Raw genomic sequence first — 25,021 nt, forward strand, 5'->3', positions numbered from 1 at the left:
CTCTACAGTACTAGCATCAAGCACATCAGTACGTAGCATCAACAGGTTAGTGTTCATCACGAACGTGGTTTTGCAGTCAGTGCAATGTTTACAAATGCGGAGTTGGCAGATGCCCATTTGATGTATGGATTAGCACGGGGCAATAGCCGTGGCGCTGTTCGTTTGTATCGAGACAGATTTCCAGACCGAAGGTGTCCCGACAAGAAGACGTTCGAAGCAATTGATCGGCGTCTTAGGGAGCACGGAACATTCCAGTCTGTGACGCGCGACTGGGGAAGACCTAGAACGACGAGGACACTTGCAATGGACGAGGCAATTCTTCGTGCAGTTGACGATAACCCTAATGTCAGCGTCAGAGAAGTTGCTGCTGTACAAGGTAACGTCGACCGCGTCACTATATGGAGAGTGCTACGGGAGAACCAGTTCTTTCCGTACCATGTACAGCGTTTGCAGGCACTATCAGCAGCTGATTGGCCTCCACGGGTACACTTCTGCCAATGGTTCATTCAACAATGTGTCAATCCTCATTTCAGTGCAAATGTTCTCTTTACAGATGAGGCTTCATTCCAACGTGATCAAATTGTAAATTTTCACAATCAACATGTGAGGGCTGACGAGAATCCGCACGCAATTGTGCAATCACGTCATCAACACAGAGTTTCTGTGAACGTTTGGGCAGGCATTGTTGGTGTGTGTCTTGATTGGGCCCCATGTTCTTCCACCTACGCTCAATGGAGCAAGTTATCATGATTTCATACGGGATACTCTACCTGTGCTGCTAGAACATGTGCCTTTACAAGTACGACACAACATGTGGTTCATGCACGATGGAGCTCCTGCGCATTTCAGTCGAAGTGTTCGTACGCTTCTCAACAACAGATTCGGTGACCGATGGATTGATAGAGGCGATCTATTCAATGGCCTCGACGATCTCCTGACCTCAACCCTCTTGACATTCATTTATGGGGGCAATTGAAAGCTCTTGTCTATGCAACCCCGGTACCAAATGTAAAGACTCTTCGTGCTCGTATTGTGGACGGGTGTGATACAATACGCCATTCTTCAGGGCTGCATCAGCGCATCAGGGATTCCATGCGACGGAGGGTGGATACATGTATCCTCGCTAACGGAGGACAATTTGAACATTTCCTGTAACAAAGTGTTTGAAGTCACGCTGGTACGTTCTGTTGCTGTGTGTTTCCATTCCATGATTAATGTGATTTGAAGAGAAGTAATAAAATGAGCTCTAACATGGAAAGTAAGCGTTTCCGGACACATGTCCACATAACGTATTTTCTTTCTTTGTGTGTGAGAAATGTTTCCTGAAAGTTTGACCGTACTTTTTTGTAACACCCTGTATACTCCTTCCACCTTTCTGATTTCCCTTCTTTGCTTAGAAGTTGGTTTCCATCAAAGCTCTTGATATTCATGCAAGTGGTTCTCCTTCCTCCAAAGGTCTCTTTAATTTTCCTGTAGGCAGTATCTATCTTACCCCTAGTGAGATAAGCCTCTACATCCTTACATTAGTCCTCTAGCCATCCCTACTTAGCCATTTTGCACTTCCTGTCGATCTCATTTTTGAGATGTTTGTATTCCTTTTTGCCTGCTTCATTTACTGCATTTTTATATTTTCTCCTTTCATCTATTAAATTCAATATTTCTTCTGTTACCCAAGGATTTCTACTAGCCCTCGTCTTTTTACCTATTTGATCCTCTGCTGCCTTCATTATTTCATCCCTCAAAGCTACCCATTCTTCTTCTACTGTATTTCTTTCCCCCATTCCTGTCAGTTGTTCTCTTATGCTCTCACTGAAACCCTGTACAACCTCTGGTTCTTTCAGTTTATCCAGGTCCCATCTCCTTAAATACCCACCTTTTTGCAGTTTCTTCAGTTTTAATCTACAGTTCATAACCAATAGATTGTGATCAGAGTCCACATCTGCCCCTGGAAATGTATTACAATTTAAAACCAGGTTCCTAACTCTCTGTCTTACCATTATATATTCTATCTGATATCTTCTAGTATCTCCAGGGTTCTTCCATGTATATTAACAGAATAAAGACAATCATATTTCTTCTAGGCTTCCTGAAGCATGGGTCGGTCAAAAGTTTTGTATTCCTGGATTTTCTTTTCTCTTTGGAAGACAATGCAGTACAATGAATAGGGGGAATAGTGCTCCCCTCATGTAACACAAACAGGAGGGGCACAAGGTGTGTTCATGTGTAACTGATGTCCACATCCCTGCAGATGGGGTTGACATTACAATGCGAATACATTTGCCTAGATCTCATGCATTTGAAGTACCATATATGAGGAGGAAGCTATAGTTTCCATTGCATTGATACGCCATCACCTTGACTTTTTCAGACGATGAGTCGCCTTCAGAGGCCAAGATGAAGTCCCCTGTATCAACTCTACCATCCTTTGGGCTCGCTGAACACATTGTACAAAATGCACATTCTGTCTCTCCAAACTGTGATGTAACTCATCATCAGCCTGTAAAAGGAGGTCGCGATAGAAGGTGATACCCTGTAACATAGTGAGACTGTTGTGGGGGATGATAGTTAAAGGGATGTCACCCAGCTTATCACATTCAAGCAGCACCCTTGACTGAGCAAGGGATGCCATTTAAATCAGAAATAAACCACTTTCTCTTTTCGAAATCGCTACTACTTCACCAAAACGATCCTCAAGGTGTTCAACAAAGGATAATGGCTTTTTGGATAAGAAGGAATCCTTGTTGGTCCTAGAGGAAACTAAGTATCATGGGGAGTATGTCTCCCATTGTTTTTTAGTGCTACCCTCCTCCCAGTGCATAGCCAGGGAAGGAAACATGGTGGAGTCATCTGCCTCCACACTGTAGTAATACTTTGCTTGAGAAGAGACTGCTGTAGTCGTGCAGCCACCAGTGGCAGATAATTTGCCCCTCTTCATTTGCGAGTCATCCACCTTGGTGCCACCCACACTAAACATGGGCTCTCCCCACGGGCTCCACCCCACCATGGCAATGGCTACCTATCCAGGTAAACGTTGCCCAGAGTCCCTGTTCCCCAGCTACAACGGGAGCATACTCCTTGACATACATGGGGAGTTTACAGCGTAGGCAGCAATAGTGCGATCCCTCAGCGGTCAGGGAGCTGCCACCGTGCAGGTACCTGTTTAACCTCCCCCTTAAACGGGATTGCTAACGAGTTGGGTTTTGGGCGTATGTACAAGTTTTGGCAGAAAGAAAGGGTGCAAAGATAGAAGGGCACAAACAGTGGAATGTCAACCACGTTGGGAAACCTTCCCCGAACAATCCACACTTCTGTAAAATCTGGAAGAGGGATGGTAGGTCAAACTCAACAATGAAAAGTTGTATAAAGTGCCGGAAGAGAGAAAAACGAGAGTTCAAAATCGTAGACCAAATTAAAGCACTGTCCGCACCAAGAAGAGCATACAGTGGAAAGGTAGATTGGAGGAAATGAATAGTAGGAGGATGGACTTGCGACACGGAAATGTAAGTAGCGCTGCAAGAACCAGGGGCCTGTGTTTGTCAGGCACATACTCAAAAATGAGTCAGCTATGGCTGTTGGTAATTCGAGCGATGGTGAAAATCTGAAATGTTGGTTTCTTTACTCTTAGCACGTAATAAAAACAATAGTACAACAACCTCGTCAATTGGCCAGTTTCACTTTATAGAAGGAACTAAGCAGGCAGTGGCCCAAAAATTTTATTTCAGATGTATTGTTTGTAAACAATGTTGTTTCCTTGTTATGTAAATCGAGACAATACGAGTATCTGTGACGAATACTTTATTACTTTCGAAGTCTTGAGAAATATTGACTGTTTTGCTTACATAATGGTTCAGAGATTAAGAGGTATCTCATACGTTGGAACTTCAATTAGTGATATGAAACACTGTAAGACACAACCTCCAAATGTTATACGGAAGTAAAATACCACGTTTATAAATATTTGTACATGTTACTTAAGAAAGTTCCTGCAGTTAATCTGGGGTGCCTTGTAACCTTTACCTTGCGCTTTATAGTCCTGGTGTAACTTCATTGTTCCTGAGTAGAGTGTTGTTATCAACAGATCTTACTACAGGTTAGATAGTGTTATTTGTTTTCTCTGTCCGTTGTATGACGCAGTGAGTGATTGCGTTTATTGCTAACTGTCAAGGTACTGCGTAAATGGGCTTTAACTGTGACGCATAGCCTCTGTAGTGTTATTCATTTTGTTTACATGTCTCACTAATGTGCTACAACGTTATGACACAAGTCGCGTTAGTCGCTTTTCCTCTACGAATGTCATATTGTTCACATCCAGATCGGTTGCATTCATGGTGGAGAGGCTGAACTGACTAACAGAAACATAAAACCTTAGTTTAAGAGAAAAAAGTTTCTATTGCGCGTTTTGTGAAGTCATTTTACTAAAGTCTGGTTTTGATTCATACACTGGCATGTATCTTAAGAGCAAAATTTGTAGCTCTTCACTTGTTTTCGACTGATTATTGCCGCTGTAAAAGCATTTAACGCCTCATAGTTACTTTCTCTACAGCAAACTTTGTGTTTCCCTTCTTATCGTCTTCCAATATCTCACAGCAATTGCCAGGAAGTTATATCGACGGAGGGAAGGGCACGAAAGTTGCTCCGACAAAGTCAGTAATTTAAATGCTTAAAAGTCTCCCAGCTCTAAAGGCTACGCCGGAATCTATATTCTGATTTGAAGAAATGTGGAAAAAATGTTTGTCGTACTGATTTTCTACGACGAATCGTAAGAGGAATCGAATTCAGAGGCGTAAGCTGGCAGGGGGGAATAGTAATCGATTGTGACAAACATAATTTAAATGCTATGTGTGCGACATTTTAAATAATGCCGAAGTAGAATGAATTGTTAATGAAATTCGCATTATCAAAGCTGCGAAAAAACTTTAGGGCACATTCTTCGTCTTTTAAGTCTCCTAGGACAAATTTTAGATGCACCCACTGCCGAATCTGCGTTTGGTTCTTCAAAATTCCTTTAATTATTTAGCGAATTACGGTGTGGAACAACACGACAGTATCTGCTTATTAAACGTAACAAATTACTTTCATGTAACAGGCTTCTTCTCAACATCGATACGATCGTCATACGTGAATTTTTATTGAATTAGTTTCTAGAGAGAGGTAGGTATATTTATAACTTGAAATGCTATCACAACCACCTTGATTGTAGTTGTCTGGATATGGTTGCTTGGAGCAACCGACGGACGATTTCCTTTATTTTCCTTATTCAACTAATAAAGTGCTCGGTCTCTAATGACTACTCTGTCGATTGGAAGTTGAATACTAACGATATTTTATTAATTTATGTTGTTAATTTTTCTAAGACTGAAACTCTGTATCAGGTGTCTCGCAACGAAATTTTGCTCACAATATTTATTTCAACACTTGATTGTTACACATATTTGTCTCAGTACACGATGATCCATAAATGTGGAACCATCGTTCTAAAACAAAACCAGATGGATAAAAAGAACTTTAAAGTCAAATAGTGTGAGATGGGAGAGGGGAAAATGCCTGTGAGGTTGTTTTAAAAACATGGCGATCATTTAGGAAGCTGCATTCTTTCGTGCGATTCGTAATCTTTAACGGAAATGGGGTGATGCGAAATATCGAAGAGATAGTAATTTGCAGGAGAAGAAGAATGATGGCTTTTATTTGAGCTTAGTTTCATTCATTACTGAGTTATGTCGCATTTTGTGCAGAACATGGAAAATGCTTTGGGTAACACATTAAAGCTACAGGATGTCCTTCACGAATGGTCCAGCACATTGCAAAGTTATTGTCATCTGCTTCAGCAATTCATTATGGACTTTAACATTAATATCTCTGCCGGCAGAGGATATCGATAGCGGATCTGAGGCATTACGGTTAGTGTGTGTACGGCGCCGTCACGATGTCCGATCACAAGGTCATTTGCGCAGACCCAACAGCAGCACGGAGCGAAGCGAGCGACCGCGGGGCGGTGTTCTTCACTATTCCGCATGAGCTCTGTTAAGTTTGAACATTGACTTTCTGGCTTATGTTCTTGCTGTTTATAAGTGCGCCGCTGACAGCAGCCTTGGCTATGTTCCTGGATTACACGTTCGTGATAGGTGCGGACACTTCAGTGGCCTTGTGTTCTTTACCCTATCGTGCCCATGTCGACGTATTCGCCTTCTATTCCAATGTTATGGATCCTAAGTCTATATAACTTTGGCAGCAACAGCTGTCAGTGCAGCAGCATCAGCAGCAGCTACTAGAGCAATAGTTTGGGGCTCAAGAGCAAAGGTACAAAGAGCTCGTATGGTTCAAATGGCTCTGAGCAATATGGGACTTAACTTCTGAGGTCATCAGTCCCCTAGAACTTAGAACTACTTAAACCTAAGTAACCTAAGGACATCACACACATCCATGCCCGAGGCAGGATTCGAACATGCGACCGTAGCGGTCGCGCGGTTCCAGACTATAGCGCCTAGAACCGCTCGGCCACTCCGGCCGGCAAAGAGCTCGTATCTCAGCAGCAACAAACACATCAGTGGGTGGTTGGTTGGTTGTTTTGGGGAAGGAGACCAGACAGCGTGGTCATCGGTCTCATCGGATTAGGGAAGGAAGTCGGCCGTGCCCTTTCAGAGGAACCATCCCGGCATTTGCCTGGAATGATTTAGGGAAATCACGGAAAACCTAAATCAGGATGGCCGGACGCGGGATTGAACCGTCGTCCTCCCGAATGCGAGTCCAGTGTCTAACCACTGCGCCACCTCGCTCGGTCATCAGTGGGTGACCGTGAAAAAGTCCCCACTGCAGTTAGCTGGATTCGACGAGTCGCCAGAAAGTTAGGAAGTCTACCTCTGGCGTTTTGAACTCCACCGTTTTGCTTATAATATTTCTGGTAGGCAGAAAAGTGCTTTACTTTTGTCTTCTAATAGTTGTTTATATAAATCAGATACAGTGAACACAGCAACTGTTACACACGTAACCAATTCACAAAATCAGCAATAGCAACACACTTACAAAACACTGGACACCCATTAGAAAACACAGAAGAAAATCTTAAATAATCCACTGCTTCCAAAAACCAAATACATTAATTTTAACGGAGGAGCTAGAAATTTTGTACATCACAAGTAGCAAGGGGAAAAAATTCTCAATGACCAACTGGATAGTGAATCACTTACTTTTTTCAAAAGCTTGTCCTGTTAGAAGTACTTTGTCAGAGCTTTTCGATACAATATACAACATAACTCTGCAAGAGTCTCCCATAAAAGATACAGTATATTCATTCGACAGTGTACAAAGCAGATACTACACACGCTGAACAAAGGACGTAGGATGTGCCGGTATGAAGAACTAGAAATCTATGTGTAAGGAAAGAAATAGGATATTGCAGTGCCTGTGTTGTTAAGAAGTACTATACAATGTTCCTTCCGACATGCACGCATGCATGTGATACTGTATTTATTCGCCGATACCAAGCAACGACTCTCAATTACAGGAATTACATAATGTGTACTAGTGCAGGTTGTGACGCATGAGCTACGAATTATTGAAGTTTGTGTCTGGTCTTAAGTCGTGCACGAATAGCTAAAGCGGTTAAGGCGACCGCTAGCGTAAAGCGGGAAATCTGTTCAGGTCAGCACAAATTTTCGTTGTCGTCATTCCATTACACAGCTGATGATGGTACGTGATCGAGTTGTGAATACATTTCATGTACTGAAAGAAACTTAGGGAAAATCTACTCAACGAAAATAGTAAAACAGGCTCAACCAACTGTTTCAAAAGCTCTGGGACTCTGCTCCGCCCTTAGAGTCGTAACGTTCGGGTGGGTCAGAAACGCCCTGCCTCCTTGGTGTTGCGATGTATAACATGCACGTCGAAAAACCCTTCAATCCTGTCGAGAATGCGGTAACGAACAGTAACAGAAGCCGATGTCCGCATCGCGCTGTAAACTTCTGGCCAGGCAGTCAGCTGGCCGTCTGTCAACAAGTTGCTTGCCGCCCACGTGCTCGGCTGCAGCGTGAGGACAACGCTGCGGTACAGTCACAGCAGCGGAACCTGCAGTTTCCTTCCGCCACGGAAGCTCACATTGGCTTTCATGCTGTTTGGCCAGTCCGTGAAGTTTCAGCTAGACACCGATGCGGCTGTGTCTTTTATCAGTGAGGATACAGGTGGCCGGCTAGGTTCGCCTCCGTTGTAACGGTTCGGGTGCCGTGTCCTGTTGTACTGCTGCAGTCCATTCCTCTCCTCGAAGAGGTATCAGCTTCTCTGTCGTGTACTCCCATACGACTACAGACATTTTCGGCTTAAACACCTTTATCAGTTTTTGGTTCACAATAGAGGAACAGGTTAATTTAGCGTCAGGCATAGTGGCTTTCTTCGATTTAGACACGCTGTGCACGTTTATAAGCATATTTTTGAACCAACGCCTCTGTGGGCACTTAACTTTACGGCTCAGATTTCTTTGAAGCCTTCTGCGGTGCCTAAATTTTGCCGAGCCCGCCTACTTCCGTTTGCGGTTCGTGAGGCTATTCAGGCGGAACTCGCACGGCTTCAGTCAATGAGCAACGCCTATTGTAGTCATTAAAAACCGAACAGGTCGTTACGTATTTGTAGTGATTTTAAGCCCAGAGTTGACTCTCAGTCTGATATTGATGTAAACGCACTGCCTCACCTGGAGGAGTTGTAGTCTACAGTAGCTGAGGACCACTGTTTTTCGAAAACTAATTTCGAGGATGCATACCTCCGACTGTCGCAACATGAGGCTTCATGGCAGCTGCTAGTTTTAAACACGACATTCGGCTTATAAAGGTATAAATGGTTGCCGTTTGGGGTTGTGAGTGCACCCGCTGTTTTCAAAAAGTATTTGGAGCAGTTGATTCAAGGTATTCCGCACTATGTCAACTATTTGGACGATGTTATCGTTCCCGGGGGCGACATACGTGCAACGTCACAAGAATCTAGAATCACATTTTAAATGACTCCAAGAAAATAGTTTGGGAACGTGTACTTTCTTTGTCAACTACCTGGGACACATTCTTAGACAGAAAGGTGCCACGTTAGAGCGCGACGAAGTTAACGCGAGAATAAAGCTGCCGGCGCCAACCAACCTTAAAGAGTGGCAGTGGTTTCTAGGGAAAATAACGTATTACGCCAACTGTGTTCCTCAAGTGGCGCAGATTGCAGACCCTCTGTCAGGTGCGCAAGAAGGGCTTAAAATTCGTATTGCTGGCAGCCTGTCGGCAGGCTTTACAGCACCGTACGTGTCAAGGAGGCCTCGTGTCCAATCTACCATTGAAATTGGCGATGTATATGTCCCAGTACGGTATGCGGCAATTTTGTCACATAAATTGTCGAATGGCTCTGAACGGCCAGTTGCCTTTGCCTCCAAATCGTTTAATGCTGCACAGCTCAATTATTTCTAGACTGAGAAAAAGGCTTGATCGATTATTTACGGAGTCAGGAAGTTTCATGTATATTTGAATGGGAAAAAATTTCACATGTTGCCTAAACACAAACCCTTGGTTTCCTTGTTCGGGCAACATGTCAATGCACACATCGTGTCCTGCCTCCCTCTTAGCCCTGACACGGAAATCGATCACCAGAAAACTGTTTATTTTTCTCTGTATCAACAGCTGAGAATACCCTTGGATGAATTCCTGCTGACCACGAGCAAGGTCGTCTCGGTGTCGTCCCTCGAGCGAGTTCTTAAAAATCATTTCGCGCTGCACTACCGGCTCAATGGCACACAAGGCGTCTTCAAGTTGGCCACGGAGGACTCTGACGACTGGGTCATCATTCAGCCCCATACCTTCCAGTTACTTCATGAATCACACTGGGAGGTACCGTGCATGAAGGAGTTGTCCATGTGACAGATTTAGTGGCCCATCGTCGATGCTGACATTGAACGCACACGCCATTCCTACCCTGCCTGTTACCTCAATCAAGTGTCCCCAACTCAATGTTTATCGCCATAGCTCTGCTCTGACTGCCGTTGGTAGAGGACTCCCACAGATTTTTAGGGCCATTTCTCGCCGTTTGGTTGCTGCTGGTACGCACTGTCTCGAATTTTCTGCTTGTCACACACATGTTGTCGACCACCACCCCTGAAACCATTTGTGTCCTTGAGAAAATTTTTGCCACTGACTGGGCACTTTGCAACCTGGTATCAGACAAAAGGCCTCAAATTATGTCGGATTAGTTCAAGGTCTTCCGTCATGACAGCGGCATCGACCATCTGAATACTGCCTCTTTTCATTCTACCTCCAACGTGGAGGGTAAGTGGATGCTCTTCTCCGTCAAGACACAGATACAGAAGATGCCTTGCAGAGCTCCCTCCTGAAGTATCAGTCCATCCCCATCAATATGTCAGTCTGGCCGAAATCCTGCATCTGTGCAGGCATCATATCCTGTTAGACCTCATGTGTTCCATGCAGTTTGTGCATCCAGCTTACGGGTCCACCTACACACAGGGTTTCTGTGTCTAGACATGCACGTTCAGCTGGCATGTGGGATGGACCAAAGAATTTGCCTACAAACAGGTCTTTCACCCTCATCCTGCACCTCTTGCGCCACTGAATGACCTCTGCCCCTGCTTCCATGCTAACCGGTGAGAGGATCAAGGTTTGGGAACCTACGGAGGCAGAACCACTCCCTGTGTTCCTGCTGTTCCTCAGCTCGGAGGCCCTGGAGCAGCTCCCTTCCGCAGTTCTCCTGCCGCCTCCACCACCTCTGCAGTCCCCGAGCTGATGGTCCCCCCCCCCCCCCCCCCATACACTAACTGTGACATCACCCAGGGCATTTCTGGCCATATGCACCCATTTTTTGGGGCCGGGGGTTTTAATACCTCTGCCAGTGGAGGACATCAATAGCGGATTTGAGGTACTACAGTCAGCATCTGTCCAGTGGTACCAGAGAGTCACGTTTGCTAGCCCAAATGCAACTCGGAGTTACGCTAAAAGTGCGGGCTAGTCTTGTTTAGTACGCTGCATGAGCTCGTTAGATCTCGCCTGGATTCTATTCGGGTATCGACCCTGCTTTGGAGACTGACTTTCTGACTTACGCTCTTGGTGTTAATACAGTGCTATACTCACGACAACCTTAACTTTGTTGCCGGAGTATGCATTCGTACCTGGCACGGACACTTTAGTAACCGAGACATATACCAGACTGCGAGCACAAACACCAAAAAATCCGTTCCTTGACGTGCGCAAAAATTTTTATCTTCACCGCATACACAACTGCTTTCACATGTCGTCACTGATGGAAATTGGCTGTGGTCTTTATTATGTTTGCATTGAAAGTAATATGAGAAATGTAAACAAAACACATCCAATGCTAGTTGGAAAAATAATATCCTTCGGTCATTTTGAAACTTAAAACAACGCAATTTATGTAACGACTGCCAGGAAAACGAGGATCAAAATAGAAGTAAAGAATGCACTCATAACCGACCACCATGCACAGTAAGAAATATTTACTGAGCATAATTTAGTATTATTTATACTTACTACATGGCACGTAGGCAAAGTGTTATCCGAATAGAAATTTTAGAATATGACGAGTAGGAAATGCTATCTGAAACTGATTCAGCTGCTAAAGTAGTTAACGTGAAGAGATCCATCAAGGGAAATAATCAGTGAAGGGAAAACAGTTGTTTTCCAACTTCAAGCATGTGGTCTAACTTTCTGCTTACAGATATTATCAGAATACGTTTACCTACATCAGATTCTGACATGTCAGCAACTTGTGCCACTCTTACGAGGGATGTATGTAATAAATGCAGCAGAGGACGTCTGTAGCCTAGCTGTGTACCTATCGATTTCAAGTGCTTGCGTTATGGAGAAAACCAACTTGCTCTCTGATTAGAAAGAGTGAAAATAGCGAATTTGCTATACTCAATTAGTACTGATTTTACTGCAGACTTGTAGTTCTCATCGCAACCTACTCTTGTCATCCCCGGGAATGCTCGAGGAGTTCGCATTTACAAAAACTCGGATTCTCATTATCTTATTGAAAATTAAAGTTCCGATTGTATATGTGTTCCATTTATAACATTTTTCGCCTCGTTATCTATTATTTTCGTAACATGAATAACAATATCATGAGTTTGATGGATTTCGTATTTTCAGTTCAAACAATATTTTACTATTATCTCTCGATGAGTTCTATAAAACAACTTTTTGACATCTGCTCTCTCCAAGAATTACTACCTTGTATGCACCTAGCAATGTTGGCGCCAGAGCGAAGAAAACGAATGTAAGTAATAATAATTACCATATATTACAGGTTTTTCTTTCTATCTTACTCTGCGTAGATATGACACCGTTTATGATAACTCATACTGACAGTAATGCAGACAGACGAACAGGTGATTACTAAGGTCGATGAGAGCAGAGTTCTATACGTCAATGGACGACCAAAATGTCCAGAACACAACAAAGTTGTCTTAAATGTTTACAACAGTCCAGGGAGCAACTCAAATGGTTCAAAATGGTTCTGAGCACTATGGGACTTGACATCTGAGGTCATCAGTCCTCTAGAACTTAGAACTACTTAAACCTAACCAACCTAAGGACATCACACACATCCATGCCCGAGGCAGGATTCGAACCTGCGTCCGTAGCGGTAGCGCGATTCCAGACTGAAGCGCCTAGAACCGCTCGGCCACAACGGCTGGCGCAACTCAAATCACAAACATAGATGGCGCATAACTAAAGGCTTCAAAGACAAGCAAGAGACTGACTAGTACAAGATCGGTCGCGGTCATTTACCGACATACATATGTCACGAAGTGACGTCACGTGACGTGCTTGCCGCGGCTTTGGTGCCTCGTGTGGGTGCAATCTGCAGCTGTGCCCCCTATCGATACTTCTACTAGGTGGGAGATCCGGATCACAGTCAGATTCTAAACCTCTCTCTCCTTTAATCGGAACGTGCGGCTGTTAATGGCCCGACGTATGCCAACTCCGCCGCAAAGGGAAGAAAGGGATTCTGAAATCCCTGCCAAAGGGTCGTACCGTAGGTCTTCAACTTGGGAAATGGGAGCAGTAAGTTTTTTTGCGGACGGAGGTACTTCTGATATCACACCAGCTGCTGCTGGCCGACCACAATCCCAAACATTTTCTACCGCCTATTGCTGACGATTGCGCCTTGCGTCCACCTGGCGCTCTGTCTGAAAATATGAGCCCAGGCACCAGAGCGCATACACTAATACGGCTGTTCGCATAAGTAGTGGGCCTGCTGAGTCAGGCACAGCAGGTCGAACAGGGTACTGGGTTTGCACCCGTGTAAAAGTTCGGACGGACTACGTCCATTTACTGTAGTGGACCAATATCTGGCAAGGAAGCTGGTGCGTGCTTCCCAGATTCGTTTGTCATCATTATTTGGCGCATCTGTGTTTTGAATGTCCTGACCGTCCACTCGGATTACGAACTGGATGGAAAACGTTGGTGGTCAGGTGCTCAATGCTACTGCGTTGTCAAAACCCTGAAATTCAGATGCTGTGAACTGAAGGCTGTTGTCAGAAACCAGGATGGAAGGTGCCCACTCTATTGAAAATTTGATGGACGGTACACAGATGGTAGCTGCTGTAGTAGGTGTAACCATCGGTGCCACGTATGGAAAGGCGGAGAGGACATGGACAACTAGCAACCACATTGTTCCCTGGAATGGTCCAGCGAACACCTCATGCTCACATTGCCAGGGGTGGCCAGGGTGTGGCCAACGGTTGAAATTCCGTAATGTTTGACTGGTTGTGAGTAGAGACCTGGCAGTTTCAAATTGTGTGTTCAATGGTTGCGTCAGCCTCAGGCCAATATACACAACGCTGCACTACTGCCTTCATTTTGCTCATTCGACAACGTGTAATGTGGACAAGCTTCAGTATGCAGCCGTGGGGCTCGAGAGGAACTATCATCTGGGATATAGAATAGTCTTTAGCTAGCAAAATGACACGATTAGTGACGTTCAGACTTTGCCGCAAATAAAAATAGGTGCACCATTCTGGGTCGGTGTCCTTAGACAGGTGCTCCGGACAACCCAGCGGCACAGCAGATGACACTATGCGGAGGAGCGGATTACGGCTCTTTTATGCTACTACTTGGCGCTCCGTAATCAGAAATCCGTAAAGGATGTGTCGCTGATTTACATCTAAGGCACAAGAAAGCGCTTCAGCCTATCAAACACCTCATCTGGGCCGCACGGTAAGCAGGAAAGTGAATCAGTTCGAGTGCTTTGCTGTGGGCTGATGATAGATCTCTTAGCTCTAGTTACTTAAGAACAAATCCCACCTTCAACTGCTGCGTCGTCTTATCACCAAGTTTCGGATGGGCCTTAAATGCGAAATAAGGGACTTGTGATCGGTGATCAGTTGACACTTAGTACCATGAAATACATGTGAAACTTCGTGACGCCATGTATGATAGGCAATGCTTCTTTCTCAATTTGTGAACAATTCCTGTGCTTCACTTTCAGTGTTACAGATGCAAATGCAGTCGGCTGTTCCGTATGATCAGCGTATGTTTAGGACAACATGGCACCAATGACGCAGTATGCTGCATCCGTGGCAAGCGTTAAACGTTTGCAGGGATGGAATGTTGCTAGAAAATGCGCCGACCTAAGGCTCTTTTTAAGTTACAAGAAAGCTTGGAAACACTCGTCTGGCAACATAAATTGAACTTTATTTTTACACAGTTGATTAAATGGTTGGAAAATATGGGTCACATTGGGAATAAACTTTCCATAGTAATTTACTTTGCAAAGCACTACTGCTTACGGCAAATAATGGAGAAGTGTTACGAGTGGAAGAGGGAATTGTATCTATGCTTTATAGATATACACTCCTGGAAATTGAAATAAGAACACCGTGAATTCATTGTCCCAGGAAGGGGAAACTTTATTGACACATTCCTGGGGTCAGATACATCACATGATCACACTGACAGAACCACAGGCACATAGACACAGGCAACAGAGCATGCACAATGTCGGCACTAGTACAGTGTATATCCACCTTTCGCAGCATTGCAGGCTGCTATTCTCCCATGGAGACGATCGTAGAGATGCTGGATGTAGTCCTGTGGAACGGCTTGCCATGCCATTTCCACCTGGCGCCTCAGTTGGACCAGCGTTCGTGCTGGACGTGCAGACCGCGTGAGACGACGCTTCATCCAGTCCCAAACATGCTCAATGGGGGACAGATCCGGAGATCTTGCTGGCCAGGGTAGTTGACTTACACCTTCTAGAGCACGTTGGGTGGCACGGGATACATGCGGACGTGCATTGTCCTGTTGGAACAGCAAGTTCCCTTGCCGGTCTAGGAATGGTAGAACGATAGGTTCGATGACGGTTTGGATGTACCGTGCACTATTCAGTGTCCCCTCGACGATCACCAGTGGTGTACGGCCAGTGTAGGAGATCGCTCCCCACACCATGATGCCAGGTGTTGGCCCTGTGTGCCTCGGTCGTATGCAGTCCTGATTGTGGCGCTCACCTGCACGGCGCCAAACACGCATACGACCATCATTGGCACCAAGGCAGAAGAGACTCTCATCGCTGAAGACGACACGTCTCCATTCGTCCCTCCATTCACGCCTGTCGCGACACCACTGGAGGCGGGCTGCACGATGTTGGGGCGTGAGCGGAAGACGGCCTAACGGTGTGCGGGACCGTAGCCCAGCTTCATGGAGACGGTTGCGAATGGTCCTCGCCGATACCCCAGGAGCAACAGTGTCCCTAATTTGCTGGGAAGTGGCGGTGCGGTCCCCTACGGCACTGCGTAGGATCCTACGGTCTTGGCGTGCATCCGTGCGTCGCTGCGGTCCGGTCCCAGGTCGACGGGCACGTGCACCTTCCGCCGACCACTGGCGACAACATCGATGTACCGTGGAGACCTCACGCCCCACGTGTTGAGCAATTCGGCGGTACGTCCACCCGGCCTCCCGCATGCCCACTATACGCCCTCGCTCAAAGTCCGTCAACTGCACATACGGTTCACGTCCACGCTGTCGCGGCATGCTACCAGTGTTAAAGACTGCGATGGAGCTCCGTATGCCACGGCAAACTGGCTGACACTGACGGCGGCGGTGCACAAATGCTGCGCAGCTAGCGCCATTCGACGGCCAACACCACGGTTCCTGGTGTGTCCGCTGTGCCGTGCGTGTGATCATTGCTTGTACAGCCCTCTCGCAGTGTCCGGAGCAAGTATGGTGGGTCTGACACACCGGTGTCAATGAGTTCTTTTTTCCATTTCCAGGAGTGTAGAAAAAGCATATGACCGGGTTCCTAGGAGGAAGGAATAGGAGGCAAACTTTTGCAAGCCATTAAAGGTCTATACATAGATAGTCAGGCAGCAGTTAGAGTTGACGGTAAATTGAGTTCATGGTTCAGAGTAGTTTCAGGGGTAAGACAAGGCTGCATCCTGTCTCCACTGTTGTTCATATTATTTGTGGATCATACGTTGAAAACAATAGACTGGCTGGGTGAGATTAAGATATGTGAACACAAAATAAGCAGTCTCGCATATGCGGATGACTTAGTTGTGATGGCAAATTCGATTGAAAGTTTGCAAAGTAATATTTCAGAGCTAGATCAGAAATGTACGGACTATGGTATGAAGATTAGCATCTCCAAAACGAAAGTAATGTCAGTGAGAAAGAGATATAAACGAATTGAGTGCCAAATAGGAGGAACAAAGTTAGAACAGGTGGACGGTTTCAAGTACTTAGTATGCATATTCTCACAGAATGGCAACATAGTGAAAGATGGTTCAAATGGCTCTGAGCACTACGGGACTTAACTTATGAGGTCATCAGTCCACTAGAACTACTTAAACCTAACTAACCTACGGACATCACATACATCCATGCCCGATGCAGGATTCGAACCTGCGACCGTAGCGGTCAGGCGGTTCCAGACTGTAGCGCCTACAACCGCTCGGCCACCCCGGCCGGCATAGTGAAAGAACTGGAAGTTAGGTGTAGCAAAGCTAATGCAGTGAGCGCTCAGCTACGATCTACTCTCTTCTGCAAGAGGGAAGTCAGTACCATGACTAAGTTATCTGTGCACCGTTCACTCTTTCGACCAACTTTGTTGTATGGGAGCGAAAGGTGGGTGGATTCAGGTTATCTTATCAATAAGGTTGAGGTTACGATTATGAAAGTAGCTAGGATATTTGCAGGTAGTAGTAGATGGGAACAATGACAGGAGGGTCTCCACAATGAGGAAATCAAAGAAAAAACTGGGAATGAACTCTATAGATGTAGAAGTCAGGGCGAACAGGCTTAGGTGGTAGGGTCATGTTACACGCATGGGAGAAGCAAGGTTACCCAAGAGACTCATGGGTTCAGCAGTGCAGTAGAGGGTAGGAGGAGTCGGGCAGACCAAGGAGAAGGTACCTGGATTCGGTTAAAAATGATTTGAAGTAATAGGCTTAACATCAGAAGAGGCACCAATGTTAGCACTGAATAGGGGATCATGGAGGAATTTTATAAGGGGGACTATGCTCCAGACTGAACACTGAAAGGCATAATCAGTCTTAAATAATGATGATGATGATGATGATGATGAAGCACTACTGTAATTCTTAGGAGCTAGTAAGTTTGTGATTGCATTCACATGACACGTTGCGGATGTGATCCCATCTTTACTTGATGTATAAGTGTGTCCCAAGTAATTGACGCTTGCCAACGTCCTTCCCGCAGTGGTGACACCGGTTCCCGTCAGATCACCGAAGTTAAGCGCTGTCGGGATGCGCTAGCACTTGGATGGGTGACCATCCGGTCTGCCGAGCGCTGTTGGCAAGCGGGGTGCACTCAGAACTTGTGAGGCGAACTGAGGAGCTACTTGATTGAGAAGTAGCGGCTCCGTTGTCGTAAACTGACATACGGCCGGAGAGCGGTGTGCTGACCATATGCCCATATCCGCATCATATGACGCCTTTGGGCTGAGGATGACACGGTTGCCATTCGGTATCGTTGGGCCTTCCAAGGCCTGTTCGGATGGAGTTAATTAATTGACGCTTGGCTCAAAGAAACGACATCTGTCAAGGCAACAACGCAGACAATTACTTGACCGTTAACGGTAGACTTAGTCAACACAGATTGAAAGTCATCCATTAGGTTTCTTAAATACGACCATGGTCATAGCTAGAAACCGGATTATATGCATCATAAGAATCTTTAAATATGCATGCAAATATGTGTGAAAAACGCTTAAAAATGCATGAAAAGTGTCTAAATATGCAAGATAAAAAAAAAAAATCATGGTATTTACTACGTGCGTAATATCTCAAAGTCGAACCTGTGCATATAAATTACGAGGAAGAGTGCCGGGCACACGAAAAGTTGTACATTTAGAACGCTAATATAATTTTCTGAATACTTACTGGTAGAAGTTAGGAAGAGGGCCTTTCTGGGATTGTTTTCTAACAATTTGCAAAATGGGGACGCATATCGTGTTCCACGAATTATTCCTTCTTTGCCATTTCTGTTGGTAACAAGCCGATGCGATGCTAGTGAGTCGCAGCGAAACAATCGATATGTACAGGAACAACTTAGAGATATATCGCATGTAGAGGGCCACGCTCAATAACTCCGTGATATTTTACTTAAAAAACAACATTCAATCATTAATTTTTTGAACAGCATTAACTTTTAATTAATACTATTGGACCAAAGCATCATTTACAATTTATTGTTCATTTTTCTACTATTGTGAACATAAACGACCAAGGACTGTTCCAGTTTGTGCGGTAGTAAGATTGTGTCTTCGACCACCCAAAACATTTTTATAAGCAGAGAAAGACCGTTCTGCATCAACTGACGTAACTGGGCAGTATTTGAATTTGGGTGCCATGTTGGTACTTATTGTTTCTGGTAAAAGTTGGCCCATCCCATTAATAAAACTATCAATTTGGCACAAGGGTTCAAAGCCTGGGCTATTGTTTAAAATGTGTTCAAACTTTTCTTTAAGTTTTCTTGGGAATACTTCCGGCAATGAGGATTTCACCAGAATAATTTTATTCATTAACTGAATAGATTCATTCTACGCCAAGCCTTGAGTTTCAAGCTTTTTAATACTTGCAGATATGCGGGAAAAATGCATGCTGATCACAGCAATGTCTTTTTCAATATGGAATTATCAAAAGCTTCCTTGCACTGGCAAACTGCCAAAGCTCTGCACTATCGAAGTCGTTTGCTATCCCTCTAATGGCCTCGAAATGTTCATTGTAAAGCAACACAGCTTCGACCCACGTACTCCAACGAGTCACCAGTGGTTCGGGAGATAAAGACACATTTGGTAGTTTTTCTTTGTAGGTCTTGATGCGAGCAGGCGCCTTTAGAAACACATTCTTTGTGGATGAAATCAGTTTATTCACACTCACAAAAGTGGAACGTACCTCTTCAGCATGGCAATGTACTGCATGAGCAAAGCACGTCACGTGAATCAAATTGAGATAAAATACTCGGAGGGCTTTTCCTTCTTTGATCATATATTGAGCAGCATCTGAAACAAACGCAAACATCCTTTCATTCTGGAAATATTTTTCTAATACCGTCATTCACAAATCTGGCGATCGTAGAATGATTTACTTTTTCAAGTTCTTTGCATGCCGTTAAATGGTAAGAAGAAGGCTCTTATTTTAAAGCACCAACTATTATATTTGCAATGTAACAGCTACAAGTGTCTGTAGTTTCGCCAGCTGAAATCCAGATAATGCGATCCTTGGGTTTGTTGCGTATTTCTTCCAGAAAATTTACGTAAATTGTCGGTATGTAATTTTTACGCAGTGTTGATTCATCTGGTATATTCTGGTATATTTTGATTTAAAGAGAGAAAGCTAGACAGGTCCTATAGGAAGACGAAAGAGGCCATTCGAGAAAAGAGAAACAACTCTATGAATATCAAGAGCTCAGACAGTTTGCCAGTACTAATTAAAGATTGGGAAGCTGAAAGGGAAGGATTATATAGACTGTCCCTCCAAGATAAAAGAACGTGAAGGCAATATTATAGGAAGGAAAGTGGAAGAAGATGAAGATCAGATAGGAAATGTGATACTGCGAGAAGCATTTGACAGAACACTTCAAGATATAAGTCGAAACAAGGCCCATGGAGATCCTTGGGAGAGCCAGACGTGACAAAACTGTTCCCCCTAGTGTGTGCATGATATACAGACAGGAGAAATACCCCCAGACTTCAAGAAAATTTATTGATTGCAGTTTCAGTGATATTAGGTACTAACTGGTGTGAATATGAACGAACTATCTGCCTAGTAAGTTATGGTTGCAAACTACTTACATGAATTATTTGCAGATGCATGGAAAACCTATTAGAAGTAGACCTGGGAGAAGACCAGTTTGGGTTCCGGAGGAATGTAGGAACGCGCGAGTGAATTGTGACCCTACCAGTTATCTAAGAAAATAGGTTGAAGGAAGGCCGACATACGTTTGTACCATTTGCATATTTAGAGAAAGCTTTTGACATTGTTGGCTGGAATAGATCCTTTGACATACATAAAATTCAGGGTGCAAAAGGTTGTATACAGCTAGTACAGAAGTCAGATTGCAGTTATAAGAGTCGAAGGATATGAAAGGGAAACAGTAGTTGAGAAATGAATGAGACAGGGTTTAGTCTATCTCCGATTTTACCCAACCTGTACGTCGAGAAAGCAGTAGAGAAAACTAAAGAATAATTTGGAGAAGGAATTAAAATTCAGAAAGAAGAAATTTAAAAAAGTTGAGGTTTGCCAATGACATTGCAGGTCAATCAGAGACAGCAAAGGGCCTGGAAGAGTAGCTGAATGGAATGGGTAGTGCTTGAAAAGAGGTTATAAGATGAGCGTGAACATAAGCAAAACAAAGAAAATCTTATATAGTCGAATTAAATCCGACAATGTCGAGCGAGTTAGATTAGAAAATGAGGCACTAAAAGTAGTGGATGAGTTTCACTATTTGACAGCAAAATAACTTATGACGCCCAAAGCAGAGAGGATATAAAAAATAGACTGGCTGTAGAAACGAAAGCATCTATGATAAAGAGAAATTTGATAACATCGAATATAAATTTAAGTGTTAACAAGTCTTTTCTTAACGTATTTGTCAGGAGTGTAGTTTTTTACGGAAGTGAAGCTTTTGGAACATGATGCTACAGAAGAATTCTGGATACCAGTTGGGTGTATTTCATAACTAATGAAGGGGTACACAATGAAATTGGGAAAAAAAGAAACTTATGGCACAACTTGACTAAAAGAAGGGTATCATTCAGAAGCATCAAGCAATTGTCAATTTAGTACTTAAGAGAAGTGTGGGGGCTAAAATTGTAGAGGGGATCAAGGAGCAATATAGTAAGTACTCTGGGTTCAAATGGATGTAGGTTATAGTACTTATTCTGAGATGAAGAGATTTGCACACGGTTGTCTAGCGTGGGAAGCTGCATGGAAATTGGAAATTTGTGGCAAGTTCCTATGGGACCAAACTGCTGAGGTCATCGGTCCCTAGGCTTACACATTACATAATCTACTTAAACTGACTTACGCTGAAGAAAACATACACATCCATGCTTGACGGAGGGCTCGAACCTCCGACAGCGAGAGAGCCCCGCGAACCGTGGCAAGGGGCCCATAGACCGCTCGGCTACTCCACACGGGGAAGCTGCACGAAACCAGTCTCGGAACTGAAGACTAAAACCACAAAAAATAGTTCAGATCAACTTACGGTCACCTAGATGTATAATTTCATTAGTTTTCGTAATTTGTTTAATCAGTGCAGTGAAGAAGATATGGTTGATTCTTTCCCAATCGGAGCTTCAGTTACGTCTCTGATGAACTTGTCGTCGACAGTTGTTTAACTCCAATCTTCTTTTCTTGCTTTAGAGGCTTGATTAATTATTTGTGGTTGAGGGAAATGGAGTGGGTAAACTGTGACAATATCTAATGATTTCAGGTCGTAGCTCTGTTACATCTTGCCGTAATATTAATAGATGAAATGTGTTATCCGAGGAACGTAGGCGTTGTAACAGGGTACTTGTGACATAACACCGAATAGAAGGAATTTTTACTGCTGACTCATGGTATTCTTTTTATTAATGAATGCAGTCCTTGGTACAAAACTAATAACATGAGGCAGGCGTGACCTATAGTGGAAGTAGCAGTGACTACTTGGGCGTTGCAGGGACGTGCTGCAGAACCTGGGTAAACATGCGTAATGTTAGTGTTACATTGTGGTTTCTAGCTACGTTTCATTAGGCTACAAGCGAAATGCAGTGCAACGGTGGTACCGATTAAGTTGGTGGTGTGCAGCGTTCAAAGTCACTGGCATCCGATAAGAACTTCAGTAAGCATCCGCATTCAGTATCGGTATCTGGCAACTGAACAGACATACGTTAAGCCATAACTCTGAGGCGTGTCGTCTCACAAAAGCGGTGTGGTTGTGCGCGGGTAGGGTGGCACATGTGAGATAACCTTTCTGACCGGCTGGCGGTGCGGGATCGCAGTTGAGTGATCACAGTGGCTGCCCCCGAGATACGGGCAGTGGGGAGCGCTTTGTGCCCAACAAAAGGACAGCTGTTTCTTTTGAATTCCTGCCACAGCGTCGTCTCATCTCTTCGAGGCCACCCGCAAAGTTGCGTCTCGCACAAAAACGAAAAGGGCAAAAGCGATAGCTGAGCCTTGTGGCTATAAAAAGCAGAGCATAATAATAATCGTCTGATATATTAGATATGTGTTCTGAAGCATAAGAAGCTAGATCTTCGGAACCAGGAAATAATGTAAATAAAAATATCAGTTTCGTATCGACTGCAATGTTACTCTAAATTCCAGTCCGTTTCCCTCGGAGTAAATCAACGATACATTTTCAAATGTTCTTTTTCATTCTTTATCCTAACTCATTACCGCACTACCCTAGAAATTAATTTTAACTACTGAACTGTTAACACGTCTCCTTTCTGTAATCTTACGTATAAGGGGCAGTAAAATTAAAACGAGACAGTTGGAAAAAAGTAAGCAAACTGTTCATTATTTCAAAAGTAATGGTCATACCTATTAATACACGTATCCTACTGCGAGACAAAACGGTCAGTGCCTTCATGGAAAAATGTTTGTGGTTGCCTATGTAATCATGATTGTACCCAGGCGTGCACTTCTTCGGCCGAAGCAAATCGGCGGCCAAGAATGCCTTTCTACAGGGCTCCAAACACGTGGAAATCGCATAGAGAGAGTAGGACTGTATGGAGGATGTGTAAGGGCTTCCCAGTGAAAGTTGAAGCAACAGGCAACTCAGCTCCGGGAAAGTCATGGTGACGTTTTCATTTGACTGCAAGAATCCGCTGTTCACAGACTTTCTAGAACATGGCTTCAGAGTTAACGGACACAAGCGCGTGTACACTGCGAAAATTAAAGACCGTCATCAAGTCCAAACGCTCATAAATGTTGACGGATGGCACCATTCTGTTGCAGGATAATGCCCGTTCACATGTTGCCAAGGTTGTTTGGATTACGCTGCAGCAGTTCCGGTGGGAAGCCCTTACGTATTCTCCATACAATCCCGGCCTCTTTACATGCGATTTCAGAACTCAGGAAGCCCTGACGAAAGACATTCGTGGCCGTCATTTGATAGTTACATCTGTGGCGAGTCACCTAATTGGACTGTTGATGTTTGGAAACATATTGTGTGGTTGGACGAGTCTCGTTTCAAATGGACATAACTCAAAATCCATGGACCCTGTGTGTCAGCAGGGGACTGTTCAAGGTGGTGGAGGCTCTGTAATGGTGTGGGGCATGCGCAGTTGGAGTAATTGGGACACCTGATTCGTCTAGATACGACTCCGACAGGTGTATCCTTTTTGACCACCTGCATCCATTCATGTCCATTGTGCATTGCGACGGTCCTGAGCAATTCCAGCAGGACAATGTGACACCCCACATGTCCAGAATTCCTATGGAGAGGCTCCAGAAACACCTTTCTGAGTCTGAAAACTTCCGCTGGCCACCGAACTCCACGGACATGAACATTATTGAACATATCTGGGATGCCTTGGAACCTGCTGTTCAGAAGTGATCTCCACCCTCTCGTACTCTTACGGATTTATGTACAGTTCTGCAGGATTGATGGTGTCCATTCCCACCAGCATTACTTCAGACATTAGTCGGGCCCATGCCACGTCGTGTTGCGGCACTTTTGCGTGTTCCCGGCGGCCCTACACGATATTAGGGGTGTGTACCAGTTTCTTTTACTCTTCAGTGTAGAATAAAATTGCCGTGTAGTTTCTACAGGCAAACAGCACGAACGACGTTTATCAGCTAAGGACGACAAATGCTTTACACTTTCTAAAAAAAAAAAAAAAAAAAAAAAAAAAAAAAAAAAAAAAAAAAAAAGATGGAGACTTATCTTACAGTAATGTGAGCGGGTTCGTATACACCAAAGACAGTGTCACTAATCGTATTTCGCCATAACTGATTTTTTATTATCGTTTTATTTACTTATTTATTTTTTGGAGCCTCCTTACTACCCGTTCTCCCTTCTGCTTACGTTCTCCAATTATGACTTTAGCGGCGAGGTTATCCACTGCTATTCTTTTTTTCGATAAGTTCTTTTACAGTGTATTATTGTAACATGTTTTCAAAGTATGTGATTTTTTCACGTATTTTAATAAACAAGTGATATCGTTCTTCTTTTGACCATTTGAAAGTCCCATATTCCGATTAAAAGTAAAATGTCTCCTTTTTGGAGCGATTGTTTTATCGTAAAGAAACGAAAATTGTTTTTTCTTCACAAAAAATAAATTAAGACTTTCTTCTCTTCCACAAGCACAAGTGATTTCATTCATATTAGCTAAAAATTTAAAAGAAAGCTTAATATCGTTTCCTCGACTGATAAGATTGATAATTACGTGACATAACATGATATTATTATTGGTAGATTACGAATATTAAAAAATAAAGAAATAAACGGTAAAACAGTATCTGCTTCCTTGTAACTGAGCTTCTTTACTTCGTCACAGCACGTTCCATATGATATTTGAA

Source organism: Schistocerca piceifrons, chromosome X, assembly GCF_021461385.2.
Source record: "Schistocerca piceifrons isolate TAMUIC-IGC-003096 chromosome X, iqSchPice1.1, whole genome shotgun sequence".
NCBI lineage: Eukaryota > Metazoa > Arthropoda > Insecta > Orthoptera > Acrididae > Schistocerca > Schistocerca piceifrons.